This window comes from Pan paniscus, chromosome 4, assembly GCF_029289425.2.
Source record: "Pan paniscus chromosome 4, NHGRI_mPanPan1-v2.0_pri, whole genome shotgun sequence".
NCBI classification, from domain to species: Eukaryota; Metazoa; Chordata; class Mammalia; order Primates; family Hominidae; genus Pan; species Pan paniscus.
The window spans coordinates 84,167,474-84,186,908 of NC_073253.2; the positions used below are offsets into that span (position 1 = coordinate 84,167,474).

The 19,435-nt window shown below is 34.5% G+C and overlaps 1 non-coding gene across 1 annotated transcript; it reads left to right on the forward strand.

Annotated features, from left to right (window-relative positions):
- The first annotated feature begins 10,955 nt into the window (after positions 1-10,955).
- TRNAK-CUU (transfer RNA lysine (anticodon CUU)) lies at positions 10,956-11,028 on the forward strand. Its single transcript has one exon. It is a non-coding gene; the product is annotated as a tRNA-Lys (tRNA).
- The last annotated feature ends 8,407 nt before the right edge of the window (positions 11,029-19,435 follow it).

Genomic DNA, 19,435 nt, shown 5'->3' on the forward strand with positions numbered 1-19,435 from the left:
TCTTAAGCTAGTTCTGATTTTGAAGGGAAATGCTTCCAGGTTTTCTCCTTCAGTATGATGTTGGCTGTGGATTTGTCATAGATGGCTCTTATTATTTTAAAAGTATGTTCTTTTAAAGCTTAGTTTGTTGAGGGTTTTTATCATGAAGACATGTTGAATTTTATTGAAAGCTTTTCCTGTATCTGAGATGATTATATTGTTTTTATTTGTAATTCCGTTTGTGTGGTGAATCACATTTATTGATTTGCATATGTTGAACTAATCTTGCTTCTCAGGAATGAAGTCTACTTGGTCATGGTGTATTTACTTTTTGATGTGCTGCTGGATTTGGTTTGCCAGTATTTTTTTTTTTTTGAGGATTTTTGTGTCTATGTTATTCAGCTATATTGGCCTGTAGATTTCTTTTTTTGTTTTGTCTTTGCCAGGTTTTGGTATCAGAGTGATGCTGGCATTATTGAATGAGTTAGGGAGGATTTCATCCTACTTAATTTTTTGGAATAGATTGCGTAGAATTGGTACCAGCTCTTTGGATGTCTGGTAGAATTCTGCTGTGAATCGACGTGGCCTTGGGCTTTTTTTTATTATTATTGGTAGGTTTTTTTATTACTGAGACAATTTGGGAACTCAATATTGGTCTGTTCAGTATTTCAATTTCTTCCTGATTCAATCTTAGGAGGTTGTGTGTTTCCAGAAATTTATCCATTTTCTCTATGTTTTCTAGTTTGCTGCTTGGAAGTGTTCATAATAGTCTCTGATGATCTTTTGTATTTTTTGAGATGGTAAACCAAATTTACTTTAAAGATAATGGTATATTTTCTGCGCATTACATTTTCTGTTAACCAAGCAAACATATAAAAACACACGTATATATACATACATACCTACATATTATTTTTACCTTGTTTTTCTGAATACTCTCTCTCTCTTTTTTTTTTTTTTGAGATGGAGTCTCGCTGTGTTGCCCAGGCTGGAGTGCAGTGGCCCAATCTCAGTTCACTGCAACCTTCACAAGCGATTCTCCTGCCTCAACCTCCCAAGTAGCTGGGATTACAGGTGCCTGCCACCACACCTGACTAATTTTTGTATTTTTAGTAGAGATGAGGTTTCACCATTTTGGCTAGGCTGGTCTCGATCTCCTGACCTCGTGATCTGACCAATTCAGCTTCCCAAAGTGCTGAGATTACAGGAGTGAGCCACCGCACCAGCCTGTTTTTCTTAATACTCTCTAAAATACACATATTTGGTTTTGAATAATTAACAGAGTTTCATATGATTTCTACTGTTTACATTTCTCTACAAATCAAAGTTAGGAAATTTTCCAAGTGAGCCAAATTCTTCTTCTTCAATTAAATGTCCTAAAAAATATAGCTGGCTCCAAATGAATATAACTATATTTTCATGTTTATATTTATATTTTTACATGTAATCCTTCTTAATTTACCCAGAAGACATCAACACACTGCAATCAAATAGTATAACTTATTTGTATATCTTAGAGTCCTCAGTGTAATAATTTATATAAAATTTAAGTATATTAATATATTTTCTATTAGCTATTCATAGGAAGCTTATGCTTTAAACCTAGTTATTTTGAACATCAGATGTTTTCATAGTAAATTTAGCCTTTTTTTTTTAGATACTTAAATTTTTAGTATGACACTTTGGCTCAGATAAGTCTGACAAATTAAATTTTCCCACAAATATAAATCTAAAATTACTTTGGCATATATATGCCAAAATGATTTTAATCGAAATTTATCCTCAAATATTTGTTAAAAATAAATTTGTATAAATATCAAATAATTTTCATATAGGTTCAGATAAAACTAATTAGTTTTGTGTATTTATTATGTGTATAAATCCATTGCATGGTTTTATAATTTACTTCACAGAGAGGCAACATTATACATTTCTCATTTTCAGAAAACAGAAATGCAGAACAAAGGTAATAAACCATGCAACTGAAATTTACTGAGATGTTCTAAACATCGAGTGCAAATAGAAGATAGCCCTTAGTCTTGCAGGTTTAAAAGACATTTGACGATTACAGATATTAAAAATATATTCTATAAGAATACAGATACTATGAAAAGCTCTAGATCCCAATTCCTGATGCCTTCGCACATTTTAGTCCACGTATCAGAGCATCACCTGCTCCGGGGCAGGATGGCACATAGAAAAGTGTGGTTTAATTTTTTTTTCCTGCCATTCCATTGGGATGGTGATTCTGTAGGAAATAAATTTGTTATATAAAAGTTTATTTCTTGAAAAATATCAATTCAAAGGTTGCAATCTACTCCCAATTCATGTGGGGACTTGACTTGTCAAACTAAAGGTGTCCAGGATTACAAATGTGCACAAGTAACATATCAATAACATCTAAAATTGCAACCACTTACTACTGATATAATAACCAAGGCCCTCTTTGAAAATCTATGTGTGGTAATAATGTTATAATAAGTTACTGACATTTAGGGGATACCAGTGAACTTCTTTGAGACTGAGTTGATCATGTTGTCAACTGATGAATGAATGCTTTAAATGTCTCTGTTTGAGTACAGTGTGCTGGCAAAAAGGAAAGAAAAAAAGTGGAAAAAGCCGATTGTTTGATTTTGCTGATCAGAACATATTTTCTAGTTATGCAACAAATAAAAATTTTTTTTAAAAATACCTGAAAAGAAAGGACATGAATTTGAGACCCCTACTTTGGACTGAGAATTTCTCAACTGAGTAAAAATCTATCTCAAATGATAAGGCATGGCTCAAGCTCACACTTGACAAGTACAGATGGAATTTACAAATCTAGACTGCCTCTTTTCTACCTTTTTTCTGTATCTGCAGGTGTTACTAGCTAGTATCCTTTCTCCAGATTCCCAACTATAGCTATATTTCAACATAAATGATTTTTTTTGTTTCACCAGGCCTATATAATTCATCAATCTACTATAGTGTGGGACATCTGAAGGCAGACTATGACTTACAGAAGGAGACTAAACTCTGTAGAAGAGTAAAAAGTTCAAAGAGATGCATACTCTGCCTTTGGTTAGCAGAGAAAGTAGAAGATTTAATTCTCAAACATTTGTTATGAATTTAGAAAGAGCTTTCATTTCTTTTTTGAGAGGTCATGGTGAATTGTTCCTGTTAAGAGTTCCCAGGTCTGCAAAGGTCAAAGCTAAGGAGAATTTAATCAGGGCGAGGCCTAGGAGCCTTGGAATTTTTTAAGTAACATTGTTTGGTGCCACTCCAGTCAGGCAAGCATGTATGATCAGTTAGCTCTCATTTTCCTTCCTTCTCCAGGCAAATTCAGTTCAGGAGGGTAAAGAGAATGAGACAAAATAATTCTCTTTCATAATTACACTTAGTAGGTACTGCTAACATAGCAGCTTTATTCCTAATCTATTTCCCATTGTGGAAAACTCATAACAGAAAACCTCTTCTCATTTGTTAGGTCCAGATAATGGAGCAATAATGTCTCAAAAGAGAAACTGTTTTCAACTGGAACTATGGCTTGATAAACCAGATGGTTATATGCAAAAACTGAAAACTCAACAAGTCAACTGTTCGGGCACTTTCCTGCTTCTCACCATCTGGCCACCTGTTGTGGAGTTCATCTTATTTTGGGAATGATTCCACCTGATCTAGGGGTAAGCCCAGTAAGAAATAAAATAGGGTAAATAATAGAAAGAGGCAGATATGCAGCCAATATCTAAATCCTTTCCTCAAACACTTAGAGACACTGAGGAAAATGTCATTTTCTTAGCATGATGCTGCTTTGCAGGTAACCGTTACTGTCTGAAAGAACACAATTAAGATTCTCTGTGGGAGGAAGACATGATAAAGAGAAAACTTTATTTACTAGACAGCTTTGTCGTGAGGGACTGTATCTGGTGTAATAGGTTCTGATTCTAATATGTTTCATTTGACTCCATCTTCTCTTTCTTCTACGGAAATATTTAGATTCCTCTGTGCACAGTTCAGAAAGCAGAATGGGCAGAAGGCAAATAGAATTTTGATGCCAAATACAGCATTATTTCCACATGGCAAGAGGAGAGAATTCACAGAGAGAAAACATATTCTTCAAACACTGGACAGGAGAAACATGTTGCCAGACAGAAAATAGATTCCTGCCTGGATAGGATGGAGGAAATTGGAAAGAAATGTCTGCAGATTTCCAAAATAGAGAACACTTTCTCTGCTTTCGCAAGCAATGGGCAAAGGCACAGAAGGAAAATCATGAGAAACATCTAGAAAGAGAAAACCATGCCCAACATTCCAAATTGTTTTCCATATACAAATTACAGACAAGATGAAATGGAGAGAAACTTGAATAATTTCAAGACTCCTAGGCCTCGCCCTAATTAAATTTCCTTAGCTTTGACCTTTGAGGATCTGGGAGCTCTTAATGGCAACAATTCACCATGATCTCTCAAAAAAGAAAGGAAAGCTCTTTCTAAATTCATAACAAATGTTTGAGAATTAAATCGTCTACTTTCTCTGCTAACCAAAGGCAGAGTATGCTTGTCTTTGAACTTTCTACTCTTCTACAGAGTTTAGTCTCCTTCTATAAGCCATAGTCTGCCTTCAGGTGTCCCATACTATAGTAGCTTAATGAATATAGATTCCTGGTGAAATACAAAAAATCATTTATGTTGAAATATAGCTCTAGTTGCGAATCTGAAGGAAAGATACTAGCAAATAACACCCGCAAATACAGAAAAAAAAAAAAGACAGAAAAGAGACAGTCTAGCTTTGTAAATTCCATCTGCACTTGTCAAGCTTGAGCTTGAGTCATGCCTTATGACATATTTTTACTCAGTTGAGAAATTCTGAGTTCCAAAGTAAGGGTCTCAAATTTATGCAAGGGGGACGTTTGTCACCATCATTCAATCACCTCCCACCAGTCCACTCCTCTAACACATGGGGATTACAATTCGAGATGAGATTTGCATAGGGACACAGAACCAAACTCTTCCACTTTTGTACCTGAACAATGAGAGCATAAGAAATTATCAGTTGTTAAGGAAAAAAAAAAAAGTAACCTTTTGACTAGGGTACTGTAGGAAAGGTTTCAGAAAGAAGTACACATCCATCACCTCCAAAAATTTCCATGTTCTTTTGTGAAGTTTTTTTTCTTCTTTTGGTGAGAACACTTAATGTAAGATTTATTCTCTCTCTCTCTCTCTGTGTGTGTGTGTGTGTGTATATATATATATATATATATATATATATATATGCTTTTTTGTTTTGTTTTTTTTTTAGATGAAGTCTCTCTGTGTCTCCCAGGCTGGAATGCAATGGCACAATCTCGGCTCACTGCAACCTCTGCCTCCTGGGTTCAAGTGATTCTCCTCTCTCCGCCTCCCGAGTAGCTGGGACTACAGGCATGCACCACCACGCCCAGCTAATTTTTTTGTATTTTCAGTAGAGACGGGTTTTGACCATGTTGGCCAGGCTAGTCTTGAACTCCTGACCTCCAGTGATCCACCCACCTCAGCCTCCCAAAGTGCTAGGATTACAGGCGTGAGCCACCACACCCGTGCTCAACATATTTTAAAGTACACAACACTCTATTGTTAACTGTTGGCACTATATCATACAGAGATCTCTAGAATTTATTCATCTTGAATCTTAGTCCACTCCTGCTGGTATAAAAACATAACACAAACTGGGAATTTATTAATAGCAGAAATTCATTTCAGACATTTCTTGAGACTGGGTAGTACCAGATCAAAGTATTGGCAGATACAGTGTCTAGTGAGGGTCTCTCTCTGCTTCCAAGATGGTGTCTTGTTGCTGTGTCTTCACATGGCAGATGGTGGAATGGCAAAGGAGAGGAACAGCTCCATTATACATCTTTTTTTTTTTCTTTTCTTTTAGACGGAGTCTCTCTCTGTCACCCAGGCTGGAGTGCAGTGGCACAATCTCGGCTCACTGCAACTTCCGCCTCCGGAGTTTACGCCATTCTCCTGCCTCAGCCTCCTGAGCAGCTGGGACTACAGGTGCCCTCGACCACGCCCGGCTAATGCATATATATATATATATATATATATATATATATTTTTTTTTTTTTTTTTTTTGTATTTTTAGTAGAGACGGGGTTTCACCGTATTAGCCAGGATGGTCTCGATCTCCTGACCTCGTGATTTGCCCGCCTCGGCCTGCCAAAGTACTGGGATTACAGGCGTGAGCCACTGCGCCCGGCCCATTAGATATCTTTCATAAGGTCATTAATCCCATTTATGAAGGCAGAGTGAGCCCCTCTAAAGACCCCACCTATTAATACTATCGGTTTGGGGTTTGTGTTTCAACATATAAATTTTGGGAGGACATTATTCATACCATGGTATCTTATATAACAGATATTTTATATTCACTGAAGAATAATTGCCCACTTCCTCCTCCCCCAGCCCCTGACAACCACCATTCTATTCTCTCCTTCTATGAGTTTAACTATTTTAGATATTTTATATAAGTGGAATCATACAGTATTTGTCCTCCTTTGCTTGGCTTATTTCACTTAGCATAACGCCCTCCAGTTTCATACATGCTGACACGAATGGTAGGATAAGGCACAAATGGCGGGCTGAGTAATGTTATGTTGTAGGTAACATATTTTCTTTATCCATCTATCTATTGACGGACATTTGGTTTGTTTCTATATCTTGGATATTAAAGATAGTCCTGCAACAAAAATAATGTGGCAATGAACATTGATGTATATCTCTCCCAGATCCTGATTGCAATTTTTGGATGTATACTCAGAAATGAGATTGCTGGTTAGAATGGTAGTTCTATTTTAACTTTTTGAGGAACCTTTATAATGTTTATTATAGTGACTGCACCATCCTACATTCCCACCAACACTGTATATAAGTGATCCAATTTCTCCAAATGCTTGTACCACTTGTGTGTGTGTGTTTTTTTTTTTTTTTTTGAGATGGAATCTTGATCTTGTCACACAGGCTGGAGTACAGTGACATGACCTCGGCTCACTGCCTCCTCCGCCTCCCGAGTTCAAGCGATTCTCCTGTCTTACCCTAACAAGAAGCTGGGATTACAGGCGCCAGCCACCAGGTCCAGCTAATCTTTGTATTTTTAGTAGAGATAGGGTTTCACCATGTTAGCCAGGCTGGTCTCGAACTCCTGACCTCAGGTGATCTGCCAGCCTCGGCCTCCCGAAGTGTACCACTTGTCTTTTTTCTTTCATTATAGGCACCCTAGCAAATGTGAGTTTTGATTGGAATTTCCCTGATTAGTGATATTGAGCAGCTTTTCATATAACTGTTGGCCATTTGTAAACGTCCTTGGGGAAACGTCTATCTATATATTTGCCTAATTTTTAATCAGGTTGTTTCATTTTGTTTTGTTTTCTGCTATTGAGGTGTAGGAGAGTCTTACGTATTATAAATATTAACTTCTCATTAAATGTATGGTTTGCACAGATTGTCTCCCATTCCACAGAATAGCTTTTAACTTTGTTGCTTGTTTCCAGTCTTGCGCAGAAGCTTTTTAATTTAATGTAGCCTCACTTGTCCATATTTGTGCTTGCTGCCTGTGCTTTTGTGTGGAATCCAAGAGACTATTGTCAAGATCAATGTCAAGAATTTTCACCTGTGTTTTTTCAAGGAGCTTTACAGTTCCGGGTCTTCCAGTTAAGTCTTTACTGAATTTTGAGTTGATTTTTGTGTATGGTATAAGATAGGCATCATGTTTATTGTTTTGCATGTGGATATGCAGTTTTTCCAATACCATTTGTGGATCACACTTCCTTTCCCCATTGTGTGTTCTTGCCATCCTTGTAAAAGATTAGTTTCTTATCTGTACATGGAATTATTTCTGGGCTCTCTCTTCTCTTTTTTGATATAGATGTCTATAGTATTGCATGTATATGCATATGTCTAAACTCATCAAGATATATACATTAATGTGTAAAGTTTTTTTGTATAGCAATTATACCTCAATAAAGCAAAAAAACAAATTTAACTCTTCTTACATAAGAGAGGAGCATTCTACATTAAATCAAATGTCATTCCTGGGCATAGTTATATATATGTGTGTATATATTATATAATATATACACACATATATGTGTATATATAATATATAATATATTTATACACACATATATGTGTATATATAATATATATATATTCCTATATGTATATTAATGTTCAACGCTTGAGAAATCTAATCCACAATGTTAGAAATCAGAGTCATTAAGCTACTCTTTGACGCTATGTTTGGTTTTCTGAAAATTACCTTTTTCTTTATACCAGCTGACTTTATAATTGAGAAAGGAGTTTTATAATTAAGAAAGGAGTCACAGGAAGGAATCAAAGAAGAGAAAAGACTTGCTCCATCCTGTTTGTTTGCTTTCCTCAAATGTTTGCCATATAAATTGCCCTTCGTGCAGGTAGAAGTTATTAATTACCACCTCCAACTTTTCTCTGATACTCCCAGAAATGGCATCTTCAATCACCTTGTGTCTATTATTCGCATTTCTTTTTTTCCATTAATGTATATTATATCCTCACATTAACGTCTATGTTTTGACATATCTAACTTCTTTTCTACTTGTGGATAGGACCTGGCTGGGGCTCAGCCTATGGTCCAGGAGTAGCCACAGAAATAGATCCTTAGACATGATATTTAGTAATTTATTTGCATGTATCTTTAGACTTCATGTTAGTTACAGCCAGTGAGAAGTAAGATAACCGCAACTATGGACATGTAGTGGCATTATGAATAATTACTTCTGAAGCAAACGTTTTAGAGAATCGTTTGATTATTTCACTTGTCTATTATGTTAAGAATGATTGCTAGGACTGTGAGATATGGTGGCTTCTTCAGTTCACCCCAGAAAACTTAAAAATCAGGAACCCTCCCTCTCCAGCAGGAAAATTGTAATTAGGAGGGAACATGAAGAGAATTGCTATAGTTTTTTAAACTTATTTTTATTAATCTGATTAACAGATAAAAGCATTTGTCTTCTTTGTGAAAATGTATAAATACAATTATTTGTGTACTTTTCTGTACATCTTTTGTATTTCAATAACATTCCAAAAAATAGGATATAAGACTAAATTGAAAAAGTTCCCATTGATCGTGGTGAGAACAATTGGAGAATAAAAAGATAAATCAGTAATGAATTGAAAATGTGTAATTAAATAAACATTTACTTGAATCCAGGAGAAGAGATACAAAAAATAAGTGAGAAAAGTTTGTTCTTTGCAGTAATAAACCAGTTAATTTTTATTAAACCAGTGTATTTTTATACAACAAATGATGGCATTTTTGAAAATCATCATATTTTAAACGCAATTTAATTATTAGTTCAAGCAAAGAATATCAAGAAATGCTAAGTTGTGTGAATGGTTGTTGAGGAACAAGTTATTTACATGGTCTCAAAGAATAATCCAATATTTTGTTTCTTCACTACAAATTGAAAAATATATTCATAATAATGTAATCTGTCTCTTCCTTAACTCAGTGCTCAAATTTGCCATCACCAATATGGGCAGCCTGACGTGAATACTGTACAGCAGGAATTAAGCAGCATCAGCAATGCAGTATCTTTGCAGAAATTATTGACCAGAATATAGAAAAAAAGAAAATTTAATTCCCAAAACAAGACACTCTAAGATACTCTTCAAGGTAACTGGCCTGGACTCTTTGCCTTTAATGTTATGAAGAACACAGAGAAGTAATGGAAATTATTTAGATTGGGGAAGACTAAAGACCTATAACAGAAAAACGCAAGGAATGAAAATGGATTAAAAAATTAAAAGGTAAAGGAAATTGTGCAGCCAACTATGAAATTTGAGAATAGATATTTTGCTTGATTATATCATTGCACCACTGTTTACTTTTGTAGGCAATTGATGGTAATTTGGTTGTATTTTCATAGGAGCTAATACCCTTTACCTCTGAGAGGTGGATGGTGAAGTATTTTGGAGTGTGAGGTTCTGATGTCTGCAGTGATCTGCCAGAAGGAAAGATATAGACCAGTGAAACAAATTTGGTAAGGTTTTAACCATTTATTCATTCGTGTGAAGTATGTGTGTGTATTTGTTGTTATTCTTTTAACTTTTCTGTACATTTGGATCGTAATGAAGAAAAATAAATAATTGAATTAAAAATACAAACACTCGAATTTTACAATTTTTAACCTCTCCCAGAACTTTTAAATTTCATTTGTATTAAGGAAAATTATTCAATGCAAAAGATTACCTTAAGACGCAATACTTTGCCTTCACAACTTTCTCAGTGATTTCATACTTTATGTCATCCTAAAACAAATGCATGTACTTCACAGATAAATACCAACTCAAAATTTCTTCATAAAAAGACAAATGAGTGTAAAGAAATTAAAACTAGATATAAAATAGAAAACTTCAGGTTCTTTTTTTAATTTTAACCAGTTGATAAAAATATAAATGCTTATATTTTAAAAGGGCATATATATGCTACAAAGCTTAATATTTATCTTCTTTATTCACTTCATTCTTTTCTAACATTGTGAAAATGTTAAACTTTTTCTTTACAAAAAGTTTGTTATAAATATATGAGTTAATTGATTTAGCATTTAGACAATTTTAGTAATAGTCATTTAATATCTTAGTTCCAGATTTATCAAAAGTCTACAATGGTTTAGAAAAAATATAAAAAGAAATATTTTTCAAGGTTGAACTGACTATACAAGGTAAGAACTTAAATGATATATATTTACAGTTTTGAAGGTAATAATGCATATTTCAAGAAGACACTCTGACATTTAAACACAAGCATTTTACATATGATGGACAGTATTACAACGGGCAAACAGAAATAAAAAATATATATATTGGATACTTTTCTTTGTAAACAAAGTAAAATTGACTATTAAAAATATTTTGGTTTTAGTTAGTATTTAGTAACTCATATGACCATCAATCACACTATAACCATGAAATCAAGCCTGACTAGCTCAGTCGGTAGAGCATGGGACTCTTAATCCCAGGGTTGTGGGTTCGAGCCCCACATTGGGCACCAGATGAAGGGGTGGCCTGCCCCTCCACACCCGTGGGTATTTCTAGTCGGGTGGGATGAGAGACTGAGAAAAGAAATAAGACAAAGAGAAAAAGTATAGAGAAACAACAGTGGGCCCAGGGGCTGCATACCAAGGACCTGCACTGGCACTGGTCTCTGAGATCCCTCAGTTTTTATTGATTATTATCTTCATTATTTCAGCAAAAAGGAATGTAGTAAGAGGGCAGGGTGATAATAAGGAGAAGGTCAGCAACAAACATGTGAGCAATAGAATCTACATCATAACTAAGTTCGAGGGAAGGAACTATGCCTGGACATGCACGTAAGCCAGATTTATGTTTCTCTCCACCAAAACATCTCAGTGGAGTAAACAATAACAAGGCAGCAATGCTGCAAACATGTCTCACCTCTCACCATAGGGCGGTTTTTCTCTGATCTCAGAATTGGACAAATGTACAGTCGGGTTTTATACCGAGACATTCAGTTCCCAGGGGCAGGCAGGAGACAGTGGCCTTCCTCTATCTCAACTGCAAGAGGCTTTCCTCTTTTACTAGTCCACCTCGGCACAGACCCTTTACAGGTGCCGGACTGGGGGACGGTCAGGTCTTTCTCATCCCATGAGGCCATATTTCAGACTATCACATTGGGAGAAACCTTGGACAATACCCCATTTTCAAGGGCAGAGGTCCCTGCGGCTTTCCGCAGTGTATTGTGCCCCTGGTTTATTGAGACTAGAGAATGGCGATGACTTTTACCAAGTATACAAGGCACGTCCTGCACAACCTTAGATCCCTTAAACCTTGATTTCATACAACACATGTTTTTGTGAGCTCCAGGTTGGGGCAAAGTGGCTGGGGCAAAGTGGCTGGGGCAAAGCTACAAATTAACAACATCTCAGCAAAGCAATTATTTAAAGTACAGGTCTTTTTCAAAATGGAGTCTCTTATGTCTTCCCTTTCTACATAGACACAGTAACAGTCTGGTCTCTCTTTCTTTTCCCTACAATATAGGTTACCAAATCAGAGCTATCTCCTTCCTTTCACAGAACTAAACATTTACAAATTTAAGTAAAGTAAATTCTAGAAAAATAATGTCCCTTTATAGGAGATAAGAGTCCCTTTGCTATTTTCATTTTGGGAGCATAATGGAAAGAGTTCTGAATGCACAAGGGAAAAAGAAACCAGATGAAGTTTTATGAAACTTGTAATGGCCATGCATAGGCTAAGTGATGACTTAGAATCTTGAGGATTCCTAGTTACCAAGTGAACCTCCTTCTAATTACCAACAGTAACTCTGATATTCTTCTTTGAGTAAATACAGACAGCATGTCAATAGCTGAGAACCTGTTAGTAAAGACAAAATAGCTCTCCAGAATGTGCAGTGGACTTCTCAGATATAAGGCAACAGCACAAACCACAGGGCAGGGCAGGAGAGCTGAGACATAGCACCAAATGAGAGTGGCTTATCCTGAGTGTCAGGCAACGGCCTGCTAAAGGCCAAGAACAGGGAACTGTAGTAAAAAACAAAATATTTGAGCAACTTAAAAAGAGGGACAGGAGTGGAGCATAAACAATATACACACACCCAAATATCTGGCAGTGGATTAAAAATCAAAGTGAAATCTTCCATAGTAAAAAAAAATCATATCAGAGTAAGAGTCTTGAGATTCCATTCCTGTTAGAGGAAAGGTCTTAATAATTCTCCTAAAATACTGGTAGTAGGCTAAATCTAACTATAGCTGTAAAAAGACCAGATACAACTAAGCTGCTGACTAGTTATCAATCATACAATCTAGTAGCCTGTTAGAATATGGAGTATGACAGTTTCTGGAAGTCACATTATTAGTATCAACCTTTAGTGTTTGTTTTTATAGACACTGACCTACATATAAATAAGATTGTGAAATTTGAAAGAAGTACAAAAATATAACCCATAATCAAAAGAGAAAATGATCAATAGAATATTTTGAAATAATCAAACCAAATATTTAAAATAACTATGCAAAATATTAGATAAACGATCTATTAGAAAGTTACATGGATAAACAGATGACAATTTTTAACACATAAAATGAAGCTATAAAAAGCAAATGGGAATGTTAGAACTGAAAAATGAAATAATGTTAATAAAAATATTTGTCATTGAAATTCACAGTGAATTAGATTCAATAGAAAAAAAGTATCATTCAAATTAAAGGCAGTCTATAAATTATCTATAATTGAAGAGTAAAACAAAAAAATAACAAAAATAAAATGATAAGAAACAATAAAAAATCAACAGAATATGCAAGACCTGTGGAAAATGTAAAATGGTTTAGCATGCATGTTGCTGGAATCCCAGGTGGAAAGCAATGAAAAAACTGAGCATAAGACACATTTGAGGAAACAGTAGCCAAGAATTTTCCCAAAATATTGTAGTGCCTTAACTGTGAGCTCTAAGATGCTCAGTCTATCCCAATCAGGATAAATGCATAGAAAACTAAACTAGGCATATTATAGTCAAAGGACTGTACGCTAAATAAAGGAAGAAATTGCAAAAACTGCTGGGCTCTTGGGAAACGGCACAATTTAAAAAATCAAATAAGCAAAATGACACTAAAATCTTACTAGAATAAAATAGAGAAAGAAGACAAAGGAGATAATGGAATAACATATTTAAAGTGCTGAGGACAAAGTAAACTATAAACCTGAAATGTTATATCTAGAAAAAACATATTTCAAAAAGAAGGCAAAATAAAAAGATATTTAAAAATAATTTTTAAAGATATAATTTAATTTTTCTCCAGCAAAGTTGCATTGCAATAATTGATAAAGTAGTTTTTCATTCTGAAGTTATATAATATGAAATCCAAATGTGTGGAGAGAAATACCACAATTGGTAAACATATGAATAAGGATAACTTATCTGGTCATCAAAAGAAAAAGTGAATTGATAAAACACACTGATAGAAAATAATTATTGTGTACATATATGAAAAAACATTCATGTCCAAAATGTGCAAGTACCCCTAGAAAGAACAAGGGAATTTAATATGCAGATAAAAATTGATTATAATTGACTAAATAAGATATACAAATCTTTAGAAAGTCCCTTAAAAGTTGCTGAACATCATTAGTTATCAGACATGAAAATTAAGCCATAAAGCAATTCTAAAAAAGCTATGATTAAGAAGACTGACAATGGAAAATATTGGTGAGGATGTATAACAAATAGAACTCTCATATTTTATTAATGAGAGTGTAAAGTTTTAAAGCTTTTGAGAAGATTTTGGCAATATCTTAAAAATAAAAAGTATTTCTATGTCATGACCAAGATACCGTTTTCCTGAAAAAATGAAAATGTGTGTCCACGAGAAATTTGCATCAGCTTTATTCATAATAAACCAAAAAAGGGAAACAGATAAGATTTCAATAACTGCCAATAATCTTAAAATTATATTTTCATACAATGGAATTCTACTTTGTGATAACAATAAATTAATTAGTGAGATATGCCATAACATGGATAAATATTGAAAAATTTACCTTAAAAACATTATAATGAGCAAAAGAAGTAGTTACAGAAACACACATAGTGTATGTACTATACTACATATATTATTTATTGTAGGTTATCTATTGTTGTTTATCAAATCACACCAAAGAACTGTAACTTAAAATAATAAACAGGCTGGGCGCAGTGGCTCGTGCCTGTAATCCCAGCACTTTGGGAGGCCAAGGAGGGCGGATTGCCTGAGCTCAGGAGTTCCCAACCAGCCTGGGCAACAGGGTGAAACCCTGTCTGTACTAATATACAAAAAATTAGTTGGGCGTGGTGGCATGTGCCTGTAGTCCCAGCTACTTGGGACTTTTTAAAAATAGCTTTTTAAAACAGTTGGGAGTGGTGGCTCACGCCTGTAATCCCAACACTTTGGGAGGCCGAGGCAGGCGGATCACCTGAGGTTGGGAGTTCGAGAGCAGCCTGACCAGCATGGAGAAACCCCATCTCTACTAAACATGCAAAATCAGCCGGGCGTGGTGATGCATGCCTGTAATCCCAGCTACTGGAGAGGCTGAGGCTGGAGAATCGCTTGAACCCATGAGGCGGAGGTTGCCGTGAGCCAAGATCGCGCCATTGCACTCCAGCCTGGGCAAAAAGAGTGAAACTCCTCGTCTCGGGGCGGGGGGTGGGGTGGGGGGGTAGGGGTGGGGGGAACCTAAGTATGCGTAGAGGTAGTATTCTCTGCTTATTTATGTTTCTATATATTTAATCTATGTATGCATGCATGTATGTATCTATTTGTATCACAGCATTTTAAACCAGATAAAAAGGCTAATTATATTGATAATGTAGATTTTCTGTTCTTGCTCAATACATTCTATGTTCACCCTATAGCAAATACTTCCATATTTCTAGTGGTATACATATACGTTTATGTGTTTTGTTCTGATTACCTTTTTTTTTGCATAAAAACTACCTCAATCTATAACACATTCTTTCATTACAGTCATGGTTTCTCTGTGTCAGGAATTTAGATAGCTCGTTCCTGCTCCACTGTATCTGGGTTCTCATCTAAGTTGACTCAAATGCCTGCGAGTGCCATGAGCTATGTTAATTACTGCTATAATTAACCTAAGGCTTTTTCTTTAACATGTGTGATGCTTGGGCTGGGATTATTCCAAGACTGGACTTAGCTGGGACAGTTGATCAGATTACCTACATTTAGCTTTCCTGCGTGGTTTGGACTTCTCAAAACCTGCTACGGGTTGCCAGAAAAGCAGCAGCAAGAAGAGCCATCAGAAGGATTGTTCCAAAGCACAAGTTTGCCAAGAGAGGAAGTAGAAACCCCAAAGCCTTTTATGATCTTTCCTTGGATGTCACTTAGCATTGCTTCTGCCACACCGCATTAATCAAAGCAGTCAAAGCAGTCACTAGATTAATTCAAGCCTGACTAGATTCAAGAGGAGTTGACAAAAACCTCAACTTTAGATGTGAAGAGTAACAGATAAGTTGCAACCTTTTTTGTTTATTTGTTTTTGCTTCCACTGACTCCTTGGTAATATAACACTCACATAGAATGGAACTATGTGCTCACCATCATTTTTGTTCTGCCCTGCATGAAGGTGTTACTTGTATCAGCTCTCTTCTCTTACCTTAATTCAAGGATTATTTTTCTTCTCTGTTGATGGCATTCTTTATTAGACCCTGCACCAATAATTCTGCAATTCCTTGAGTTACCAGAATTATGCTGTTTTCTATATATAATAGAAGCACCCTCTTCTCCAATTCTATGCCCTGCTCCGTGTTCTATCCCCTGAATCACCTATATAGGTCTTCTCAGTTTCATTTTTATACTCCAGCCCTACCTCAACCAGATCTTAGAGTCCTTTATAAAAACATCCTTGGGTTTTGTCTATACATGCTTTGCCCAATGAGTGTCAAAAAATGTCACCATTGGGATGAGATGTTGTGCCTAACACAATCCACCCGCTTATTCCTCACTACCTTTCAGAAAAAAAAAAAAAAAAGCCATATGCAAATTTCTCCAAATACTGAAAACAACTTAAGAACATTTGCATTTTCAGGGGATTACTTCCATATACTTCCCTGAAAAAAGACCTACATTATGTATAACACATCTACTATTTCTTTTTGTAAGGATTAAAAACAGGCACATTCCTATCTAATGAGACACTATGCTATCATTTATGGACTTACATCTTGTGGTCAAATAACCTTGCATTCATGGACTTATATCCCACGGTCAAATAACCTTACAAACATAACAACCAAAAGCTCAATGTTTGTGATTCATATTCTTTACCTTAACAACACAGCAGTGTTATATATGAGTCTCAACAAAATAGACTTGATAAGTAAATGCAGCAGTGTGCTTGCTTTTGAAAATAAAATAGATAAGCAGCTGACAATCTCATTAACAAAAATGCAAAAGTACAAATAAAAACATAATTAGAAATGAGAAGTGCAGCATACCAAGTGATATGTGGAAGATTTAAAATGCATTAAATAATACAGGATATAATCAATGCTAATAAATCTGAAAATATAGCTGATTTTATAATACAAGATTTTCATTGCCACAAAAACAGCAGAAAGTCCAAATTAGCTATAATTTTCTGTGTATGTGTGTGTGATATGAACTATGCATATAAATATGAATTATATTTTACATAAATATCAAATATTTTATACTCATTTTATGATAATTCCTAAATATTTATTATAAAACTCTTAAACTTGAAAAAATAATACATATGAAAGATACATCTATAAGGATACATTACACATAAACATACATAAAATTCTACATACAAATATTAAATACTTAATGATTAATTAAAAAGATATTTCACAACGTATTCAGAAGCTGTATTCCAGGAAAAATAGGATATTTTAGTATGAAGTTAATTTTAAATAAGGCAGTTTGAAGCAATAGATTCAAATGGAAAAAGAAGAATCTGAATGTATATGAAAAAAAGATGCATTAAAGGTTATTATATGGTTATGACTTCAAAGCAAACTTTTCAATCATCAGAACCCCAAGCTGACAGAGAATACTAATTGTTTACTATGGATCTTTGTTTTCTTTTTCTCTATTTTCCTTATTATAAAAAACACCTAAAGGTTTTGTTTTTTTTTTTCCCACCCCTAGACATAAGATTATGCAGAAGAAACCATGTTTTCTGAATTGTCACTTACAGACAGGAACAAACACATGAGGAAATTTTGGATGTAAGTGGAGATTCTTGGTTTGAACTTATTGTGGGGTTTTACATTGTATTCATGTTTGAAAAATCAGTTTCATACATCCTGTTGTTTTCAGTGTACATGCTTCCATTTGGATCACAACATACAGGGCATATTTGTTTTAGCACTAAAATAGAAAGATTCTGGATCTCTGAAACCATAGAGTAGTAAATCAGTCTTTCACTTTTAAGAAAGCATATTACTTTTCTTAAACATAGGTACAGTTCAGTTTTATTTTTAAAAACATTTAGATCATTGGGAATGAGTGAAATGTGGAATCTTAATGTATCTCAAAATTACAAAGTTGGAACTCAGGAAACTCAAAAGCAGAATAAAAGAAGATAAAATATTTAGAAAGGTGGTTTGGAATGATTTTCAAAAACTGACAATAATGAAATAGAGCAGTTTCCTCTATGTAGCAATTACTATATATATGAATAAATTCATATATATAGTATATGTTATTCAACACATATTATTAGTAAAGACCATTTCCATGCTGTTCTTAAAAAAAATGCATATCTAACATTTAGCCAATAATAATAATAATTCTTGTGGCCCTGATCATTTGCTATTTGCTGAAAACAATATAAACTTTATTTTTTTGTAGAAATTATTATAAAATTAGATTTTGAATGACAAATCATATAAGATAGATTTTTAAAAAACATGGTGAAATAAAGAGTCACTCTTTAGGATAGAAAATTTGTTTTATTATCCACTATAAAATGGATAATTTTATGACATGCATAAAATTTTAAAAGTAAACATTACTCAGGTCAAGTAGTTTGTAACAAGCATAAAGTCATGTTAAACAACTGAGACTTATTTTACACATTTTTATACTACAAAAGAAAACAAAGTTTAAACTCATGACTGTATCATTGGGTTTTCCTTGATAAAAAATAAGCCTTGACTTATGTGAAGATTAAAAAAGCAGACTGCAGTTTAAATCATTAATTGAAACTTTAATGATAGCAATAAGAATAAAAATAATACAATCCAGAATTTTAGCTAGAAATAGAGATCTCTTTGTTCCATAAATAGTGCAAAATTTAAATGAGTTACAAGAAGATGAGACTTGAATTGAATTGTGCCAATTACAATGACATTCTTTAGAACAATTTAAATATTCCTTATAATATATTCTGGATTCTCTAAAACAAAGGTACCCAACCCCCAGGCAGAGCTCCTTATGACAATCTAATGCCTGATGATTTGGCATTAGTAGAACGGTTTCATCTTGAAAACCTTGCCTCGACCCTCCAATCCCCCAACCCCATCTATGGATAGATTGTCTTCCATGAGATATTTGGCACCATCCTTGGTGCCAGAAAGGCTGGGGCCACTGCTCCAAAAGTTAAAACAACTTGATGAATTACATATCAAAGATGAGCTTACCACTTCTCTTAGACAATCAAAGAGAAGAATTACTAAAAACTATTAAAGCAAATACATTTAAATAAACAGTGCATAATACTCACAAGAACAATGAAATAAAACACACCCTTTATGAAAAGTGGCAAATCATTTTCTTTATTGGGAAAAATATTCTGTCATTTAATTTGAACTCTTTATCTGTTATGATAATATACACTCAAAAAAAGGATACCTAAGTTTTATTGTTTAATTTTTAATAGGTTGAAACATTTTTTAAAAA